The sequence below is a fragment of the Myotis brandtii genome, unplaced genomic scaffold (assembly GCF_000412655.1).
Source record: "Myotis brandtii unplaced genomic scaffold, ASM41265v1 scaffold630, whole genome shotgun sequence".
Taxonomy (NCBI): Eukaryota; Metazoa; Chordata; class Mammalia; order Chiroptera; family Vespertilionidae; genus Myotis; species Myotis brandtii.
The window spans coordinates 2,996,168-3,005,696 of NW_005370412.1; the positions used below are offsets into that span (position 1 = coordinate 2,996,168).

A 9,529-nucleotide genomic window follows, 5' to 3' on the forward strand; every position below is an offset into this window, starting at 1 on the left:
GTTAGCATGCCAAGACTGATCAGTTAAAAAATTTAAAGTTTGAATCACTGAGAAGAACACAGTATCAATCTGTTACCTACCATTTAACAAACAGCTGATGGAACACATATATTCTCTCTGTATATTATGTGTGTGTGTATATATATGTATGACATCTCGCACAATATCTAGATACACATACACACATAATTATATATGTCTGCATATATTTATACATAATACATACGTATGTATATGTGTGAATATCTCTTTTTCCTCCCTTTTCTTTCCCCAACTCTCAATGAGCAAATGTAAAGTCTTCTTTAATTAAGTCATGATTTGGTTTTGGTTATCTAGTCTCATCTTCCTTCAAGAATCATAAAGCTCTAACATTGCCTTTCCCTCTGCCTTTACTTTTGGTATCCTATTTCTACTTCAGGTGAAATACTCCTTTAAACCCTATTGCTTCTCTAATAAGAATTACAGGGAAAGAAAGACAAAAACAAAAGTTGTATAGAAAGGAACAAACTAAGGGTCTGACTGTGAAGACTGACAAGACTGCAGATTCCCACCCTGCCCTAAGCAACAAAACACCGCAACAACCCTACCCTCTCTCACCAAAGGTAATACACAACCTTATCATTAAGTGTCATTTATAATCAATCTTAAATAGTGCAAAGCACAATGAAATTACTTTTACTTGTTATTCCTGAGAATAATTCTAAGAAATGGATCCTGATTTCCATAATACTATGCAAGAGTTAGATCAAAGAACAGTGAGTCTAAGTTACAAGAGAGATTTCAGCTCACTAAAAGGAAGTCAGAGCCATTGGACACAGCCTTCTGCAGCACTGCCTGCTCCAGGAGACAGTGACTCCCCAGCTCTCTCCACACAGGTAGACTGTACATTTGATGAAAATACTGTGGTGCAGCTGTTCTCAAACTGTGCTGCTGAACAACACCGGCATTCTGATTACAAAACAGAATAACAGCAGTCTTTTCCCAAATGACAGAAAAAGTTCATACATATAATTTTCTCAAGTGTGAGCTTTTATTCTTAAACTAGAGGCCTGGTGCACGAATTAGTGCACCAGTGGGGTCCCTCGGCCTGGCCTGCGGGATTGGGCTAAAACCAGCTCTCCAACATCCCCTGAGGGGTCCCGGAGTGCGAGAGGGTGCAGGCCAGGCCGAGGGACCCCACCAGTGCACGATTGAGGCTGGGGAGCAACACGGGAGGTTAGCCAGCTGGGGAAGGACCACAGGAGGGCTCCAGGATGTGTCCAGCCCATTTCACTCAGTCCCGATTGGCCGGACAACAGCAGCAAGCTAACCTACCTGTCGAAGTGTCTGCCCCCTGGTGGTCAGTGCATGTCATAGCGACTAGTCGACCAGATGACTGCCCCTGGTGGTCAGTGCACGTCATAGTGAGTGGTTGAGCGGCCTTAGCATATCATTAGCATATTATGCTTTTATTATATAGGATATACTAAATTAGTCTTAAGTAAACCTTAAAGAAGTCTAAATGGGACCAAATTCAGATCAATAATGACATCTTTAGGTATCTGAAGTTTAATTTAAAAATAATTTACTATGTTCTGTAAAAAGCACTTTTACAACTTGGAGTGCTAATACCTGAGTAAATCTGAGAAGTACTGTTGAGGAAATAATTTTTCTTAAATCCAAATATGATGATATTCCATTATTCAACACTTCAAATAATAATAGACTTTATTGTTATTAATAAATTAGCCCAGCTGGCATAGCTCAGTGGTTGAATGTCAACCTGCAAACCAGGAAGTCACGGTTCAATTCTCAGCCAGGGCACATGCCCGAGTTACGGGCTTAATCTCCAGTAGGGGGTGTACAGGAGGCGGATGATTCTCATCATTGATGATTCTATCTCTCTTTCCCTCTCCCTTCCTTGCTCTGAAATCAATAAAAATATATTTAAAATAAAAAAATAAATCAATAATTTTATTTATACATTAACATTACATGTTATTAATTTATTATTATTAAGAAATTAATCAATATGAACTATTTTTGACAAGTAAGCATTACTATTGGTAATTCTGTTTTATGTCTTCCAGTCTTGGTGTGCTGTTTCTCTGACTGAAAGTTCCTCCCTGTCCTGGTCTGCCTGTCAAACTCTTATTTACCCTTTCAAACCCAAATTTAAATTATTTTCTTAGGGTGATTTAACTTATTTCCTACCCAGAGTTCTCCTCTGTACTCCCACCCCTCCCCATGCTATTCTTTTCTTTATAGCCTTCATTATTACCTAACATACTATATAAATATTGATGTTTAATGTTTTCACCACCAAAATGTGAGGTAGGTGGGGGAGAGGGGAGCTTTGTCTCCTTTTCAGGTTATCCCAGAGCTTAGAACAATGCCTGGTATTAGTAGGAACTGCATAAATGATAAATGGATGGATCGATAGATGGTGAAAAAATATATTTCCCGTATCAAACCTATGTAGGTATTTAGACTTAGGAATACTTTTAGAGTAACTCCGGAACAGGGACCATGTATGTCCACTTCCTCATGCCTGAGCCTGGCACTTTGCATGCCATGTGATGAAAAAAGAACACATGTATCTCAAGTTTACATGACCTTAAGAAACTAACTGAAGCCAACAGAATGATATACCAAGGGAAGACAGTCATTTCATCGTTCACCCAACTAGGACCTACTTGTAATAGGTGGGATCCTGGTCTGTAGAAGTGGTCTCTCAGAGTAATTTTCACTGTCTATGAACCCATAGCCAATGCGGTCCATCATGGCCAGGGGAATTCAGTCTTTGGTTTGTAAATATTCTGTATTATTTTTCTGTAAGAATACTATTCCTTAGTTAAAATTTTAAAATGATGTTATTGGCCCAACTGGTGTGGCTTAGTTGGTTGAGTGTCATCCCATACACCAGGAAGTTGCAAGTTCAATTCCCTTCTAGTCAGGGCACATGCCCAGGTTGCTGGCACAATCCCTAGTAGGGGGTGTGCAGGAGACAGCAGATCAATGCTTCTATCTCCCTTTTCCTCTCCCTCCCTCTCTCTGAAATCAATAAAAACATGTTTTTAAAAAATGGCTAAAATTAAGTTACTGATCCTTTTTATTTATTTTTTATCCTTTTTATTAGAAAACGCATTCCCAAAGGAAAACTTAAGTTCTTAAGCAGGGGAAATTTACTTCTACCCATTGCTTCTGAACCATAAAAATAGCACTCTTTAAAAAATTATATTCAAGGCTCCAAAAGGGCAATCCTACCCCACTTAATCATACTAGTCTTATTACATTTTAATTTCCAATACTACATTTCAAAATACTTTGCCCCCTATTTTTTCATAAGAGTTAATTTTGAGCCCTAACTGGTTTGGCTCAATGGATAGAGCGTCGGCCTGTGGACTGAAGGGTCCCAGGTTCGATTCCAGTCAAGGGCATGTACCTTGGTTGCGGGCACATCCCCAGCAGAGGGTGTGCAGAAGGTTGCGGGCACCCCAGCAGAGGGTGTGCAGAAGGCAGCTGATCGATGTTTCTCTCTCATCGATGTTTCTAACTCTCTATCCCTTTCCCTTCTTCTCTGTAAAAAATCAATAAAATATATATATTTTTAAAAAGAGTTAATTTTGAAAGTTTCTATGTATGACATGAGATTTTTTTTCTCCTTTTTTAAAAGTTGAGATAAATGATCCTCAAATCTGTTAAAGCCAAATTTAAAACACTCTGGACATGTAAAAAGCAATTCCATAAAACATCATTTTTAGTTCTATAGCATCTCAGTAAATATGAAAAATAACTTTCAAGAGGTCAAAACTTCCTTCTAAATTTTGGCATGCACAATAAAAATATTATTAGTTATGAAAAAAAGTTCTATGTCATAAGAAATAAGTGAATTAGATATTCTCAGAGAAAAGGCAAAAGCAATGGTATAAAAGGCAAAGAACTATGGGACAAGGCACATGATCAATTCATGATCAATTCCAACACAACGATCCTACAAAGAAAACACAATGTAGTTCAGCAACACAAATAAATACTGCATTCAAGGACGGATTCACCGTTTGCTTTGAAAACAAGCCAAATTTTTCTGTTCTCACAAGGGATAACATCTTTTCTCTTGGCAATAAAACATGACATCTAAATTTATTACTGCTGAAGCTAAAGACAAAAAATATTGTTACCAGGGAAAACTTGAAAATCTTCTATAAGAGATTTGTTTCCGTGAGAGTGGCAATGTAATTTCAATAAAAAGAATTGCATTTTCAGCATATTCAAGAATTATGATTATGTGATGTAGATGTATCTTCGGTAGTGGTTACTATTAACAGGTAAATCTTCCCAGGATATAGTAAAATTATTAAATGCCTTGGCTAATTTGAACTAATTTAAAATTTAATAATGCATTTAACATGCTAATCTTAAAATGTCAATTTCACAGGAAAACAAAAGTAAGTGAAAAACAGCTATACTTCAGGGAAGTCTATCTAATATTTGACTAATATTTCATGGTTGACAAAATTGAGAGATAAAAGATATTAACGAATTTGCTAAGGAAATAATCATTGATGACTAAGAGCAGACTCCCACTCCCACTCCTAGATTTCTCAGGAGGCCATCCTGAGAAATAAGAGCAGGGATATCTGAATATAGGAGTTGAAAGCATCCCTTCCCCCCTTATGTCAGGAAATAAATACAACAGTTTCTATCTCATTGGCAAGAGAAAGTCAGGCCACAACATTGATTTTAAGAATATAGTTTTGTCCTTATGTATGAACTAGAGGTCTGGTGCATGAATTTGTGCACCACTGGGGTTCCTTGGCCTGGCCTGTGAGATCGGGCCGAAACTGGCTCTCCGACATCCCCTGAGGGGTCCCGGATTGTGAGAGAGTGCAGACCAGGCCGAAGGACCCCACCGGTGCATGATCGAGGCTGGGGAGGGACGTGGGAGGTTGGCCAGCTGGGTATGGACCACGGGAGGGCTCCAGGGTATGTCAGGCCTGTCTCACTCAGTCCCGATCGGCCAGACCCCAGGAGCAAGCTAACCTACCTGTCAGAGCATCTGCCCACTGGTGGTCAGTGCATGTCATAGCAACTGGTCGACTGTCTGCCCCCTGGTGTTCAGTGCACATAATAGCAAGCAGGTGAGCGGCCTTAGCATATCATTAGCATATTATGCTTTGATTGGTTGACAGATGACCAGACACTTAGGATATTAGGCTTTTATTATGTAGAATTTGATTACTAGGGATATTCTTTACCTGTACCATCAATTATTGTCTAATTAAGGTTGTTGCCTACAAAACATTAAAAATTTCCTAAAACTTTTTTGATGCACATTTTAAATTCTATATCATACTCATGCACATAAACATAAAATTAAAAATAATATGACGAATCGGAAAATGCTGAAAAATATTGTACATTCTTGTTCAATGTTTATTTGTACTCAATAATGATTGAGTGTTATTAAGTGGGAAACATGTTCTTTGTAAAGAAGCTCTCGCCCAGCCAGTGTTGCTCAGTGGTTGAGTGTCGACCCATGAACCAGGAGGTCAGGGTTCGATTCCTGGTAGGGCACATGCCCAGGGTTATAGGCTTGTTCCCCAGTAGGAGGCTTGCAGGAGGCAGCCGATCAATGATTCTCTCTCGTCATTGATGTTTCTATCTTTCTCTCCCTTCTCCTTTCTTCTCTCTCTCTGAAATCAATAAAAAAATATTTTTTAAAAATTTCTCTAAATTATGCCTGAAATTGCATCTTCTGTAAACAGAATTTCATTCATCACAATCATCCCTATGGTTGCCAATAGCAACCAAAATAACCCTATTATTCTTTTAATATATTTGAAGAGATAACTACACTTTTTTATGTTAAATAATAGTAAAACAGACAATTCTGCTAATAAATTTATTTTTGTAAAGGTACAGGGATATATCCATTGACAGTGTCATAGGACCAAGGAGTACAGAACTCAGTCTCTTTTGCTCACCATTGTAAGGTCATATTAGCAAGTGGAAGAGGCATAGTATAGTGGTGACTTTAGGGCCACATTACCAGGTTCAAATACTAGCTCTGCCATTTACTACTTACAGGATCTTGGAAAAGCAATGCCTCAGTTTCATTAAATATTTAAAAACAAATGAATAAGGGTAATAATAACAGTATCTAGCTCACAGGGGCTGAGAGAGTAAATATTTTTAAAGTGCTTAGAACAGTATCTGGCACAAACCACTATATAAGCATTTGTTGAGTAAAACAAAATAAAAATAGTATTCTGTGTGTTTGGGGGAGGGGAGGACTATAAACAGGAGGTGGATAAAAAAAACAACAATAGAAAATGAGAACAATTTTTATATTTCATCTCTGACTTGACATTGTATTCTTTCCCTAAAGCTTACATCTTTGCTTTAAGTATGTTTATGATTTCTACATTTACCAAAACTCACAAGCTATTACCGCCTCAGATTCTCTGAAATCTTTTTCTTTTCCTTCCCTTGATAGAAATGTTTCATTCTTTTACCAGGGGACACTTTTAATATGTTGATTACATGGTCCAGAGTACATCCTACTCCAATTATCATGTGAAAAAGTCTGTGTGACTTTGTCAAAAAGTATTCCTCTTACCAAGAGTACCATTCAGTCTTCTGCTCCATCCACAGAGAACATTTGAAATAAGACACTACATTCCCTGTACTATAATGATAAATGCCTTGATAAGAAGATGCTGACATTATAGATTACCCAAGGAGAGGTGCAAAGGGAATGCTTTTGTGAAATAATTTCCTAGTAAGTATACAGGACAGTAGCTTGCAGAATCTTTGGTATACATTCCACACCTAAAATTATTCATTGGGTTTAAACATGTCCAAGCAAAATGAGAAACAGTGACAGAAACAGTAACACCTGATTCCACAATACATTGTCATAGGCACAACATTTATGAGCCACAGAAAACTTGTTCCCCAGCATTATTTCAGCTAAGTTTTATTTAACAAAGAGGCAAGGAGAAGAAAATATCCTTTTAACATTCCTGAAAAAGCCAATAGAGGTTACTTTAATAATCTACTAGTTATAATTATCTAACATAAAAATGTCAAGAAGTTTTGTTTAGTCAGATTCAATTGCTCTTCTTTACTGCAGATAAATAAAAAACTAAGCTGTTTGAATGGCCAATTTAATATCCTGCTACAAATGAATGACTGGAGAGTGAGAAGAAAGTTAGCCAATTTTTAAAGCAGTATATTTTAGTAATGTGAAAGGCACAGGTTGGCGACAATATAACATACTCTCCTAATTAATTCTCTCATATTTTAGTTAAATGTTCCCCTGTTTCTGAAACACATCATGAAGAGCTGAAATGCACCTTCAGTGCAGGCAGGTTTCTTTTTCCCTTTATTTGTCTCTCTTCTTCCTTATTATAGTTATTAGTATTATGGCCATTATTATTAGGAATGTTAACTCATTCATTGATTGCAAGTTAAAAGGTTAGAAAGTGTTATATAATGAAAAGTTAATCTCCTTGCCCCACCCCCAACCCACTGTGATCCACCAGGTTTCCAGTTTTCTCCTCAGAAGCAACCACTGCTAAAGTCTTCTATACAGTTCTAGTGTTATACACATACGCTTATGTGCACATGGCATTTCTTATATAAATCACAGTACAGTATATATACTATTTCTGCACCTGAGTTTCCCCTCTGACCTTAATAATGTATCTTAGAAATTGTTTCACATTACTATACATGGAGGTATTCTCTTTTTGACAGGTGCATAGTAGCTCATTATATATATTTAACATAATTTATTTAAATAACCTCCTATGGAGGGACATTTAGGTTATGTCTGCTCCGTGTTATAAACAATGATGCAATGACTAGTGTGAATAAATCCGTAGGACAAATTCTTAGAAGCAGTCTGCTTCTGGGAGAAAAAGGATGGATAGTTTGGCCAAAATGCTCTCTGTAGAAGCAATTTGGCATAAAATGGACTAGAGTGCTTGTTTCCTCCTAATCTTCCAAACATTTTTATATTTGCTAATCTCAGAGGTAAAAATCAGTAGCTTGTTATAGTTTTAATTTGCTTTTGTTAATTATAAATAAGGTACAGCATCTTTTTGTTGTTTAAGTGGCATTTTATTTTTCTTTCCTGTGAACTGCATATGCCTTTCCCTATTTTAAAGTTTTCATGTTAATAAATATATGCATGTAGTTTAGAGTCTACTGATTTTACAAGACTTGTTTGAAAAAAAAAACCCCACCAGCAATCCCCAGCCCTCCTCTTCTAACACTTTTCCTTTCCCCAAACCAGCTACTTTTATCTCTCTTAGCCAATTCTTTTGATAGTCATCACCGAGTCTTAGATAATATGGCTATATCAATATTTTTAAATTCTTCCATTTTAGACACATCTACTGACTTTCCACTATGGAAGATGAGAATTCGACTCTTTCTTCTCCATTATTAGCCCAGTAGGTTCATACACACCTCCTCTCTCATACTCCCTATACAGTTACATATAGTAACTTTGGTAAGGACAAGCAATAGTATGACTATACTAGAGGCCTGGTGTATGAAATTCGTGCACTCGGGGGCGTCCCTCAGCCCAGCCCAGCCCTCTTGCAGTCCAGGAGCCCGTGGGGAGCGGGCCTAAGCCGGCAGTCGGACATCCTTAGCGCTGTCAAGGAGGTGGGTGACGCTCGCGCCACCACCACTGGGCTCAACAGCCGTGAGCCCGGCTTCTGGCTGAGCAGCACTCCCCCTGTGGAAGCACACTGACCACCAGGGGGCAGCTCCTGCATTGAGCATCTGCCCCTTGGTGGTCATTCCACATCATAGCAACTGGTTGTCCCGCTGTTCAGTCAATTTGCATATTAGCCTTTTATTATATAGGATGTTATTCAGAGTCCTCCACATAGCAAATCCTATGTGTAATACAGTATAGTGGTCAAGAGCATGATCCTGAAGGCAGACTGCCTAGATGCAAATCCTGTTTAGCTACAGGCAAGTTACTTAACCTCTCCATGCCTCAGTTTCCTTATCTGTACAACAGATGGGTTTACAAGGATTAGTAAATTCATATACATAGAGTGCTTGATAGGCAGAAGGTGCTATTTAAGCATTTTTTATGTCCTGAGCTACCTTTTTGTTTCTCCTATAGCTATTGTCTGGTTGTTCATTTGCTCAGGTTTCTATGTACTTATTGTTAACTAGAGGCCCGGTGCACAAAAATTTGTGCACTCAGGGGGGGGAGGGGGTCCCTCAGCCTGGCCTGCGCCCATTTGCAGTCCAGGACCCCTTGGGGGATGTCCACCTGTCAACTTAGGCCCACTCCCCGGGGGATCAGGCCTAAGATTGCAGTCAGACATCCTTCTGGAAGCCAGGGAGCCCTCGGGGGATGTTCGATTAAAGGCCTAGGCCCCCAAGGGATCGGGTCTAAACTGTTAGTTGGACATTCTTAGTGCTGCCACAGAGGTGGGAGAGGCTCCTGCCACCACCTCTGCGCTGGCCAGCCATGAGCCAGCTTCTGGCTGAGTGGCACTCCCCATATGGAAGT

The 9,529-nt window shown here is 38.7% G+C and overlaps 1 protein-coding gene across 2 annotated transcripts in view; it reads right to left on the bottom strand.

Moving 5' to 3' along the window:
* Positions 1-9,529, bottom strand: part of RASAL2 (RAS protein activator like 2) — a 168,568-nt gene that overhangs the window by 100,052 nt on the left and 58,987 nt on the right. The gene's annotated exons all lie outside the window — the stretch shown is intronic.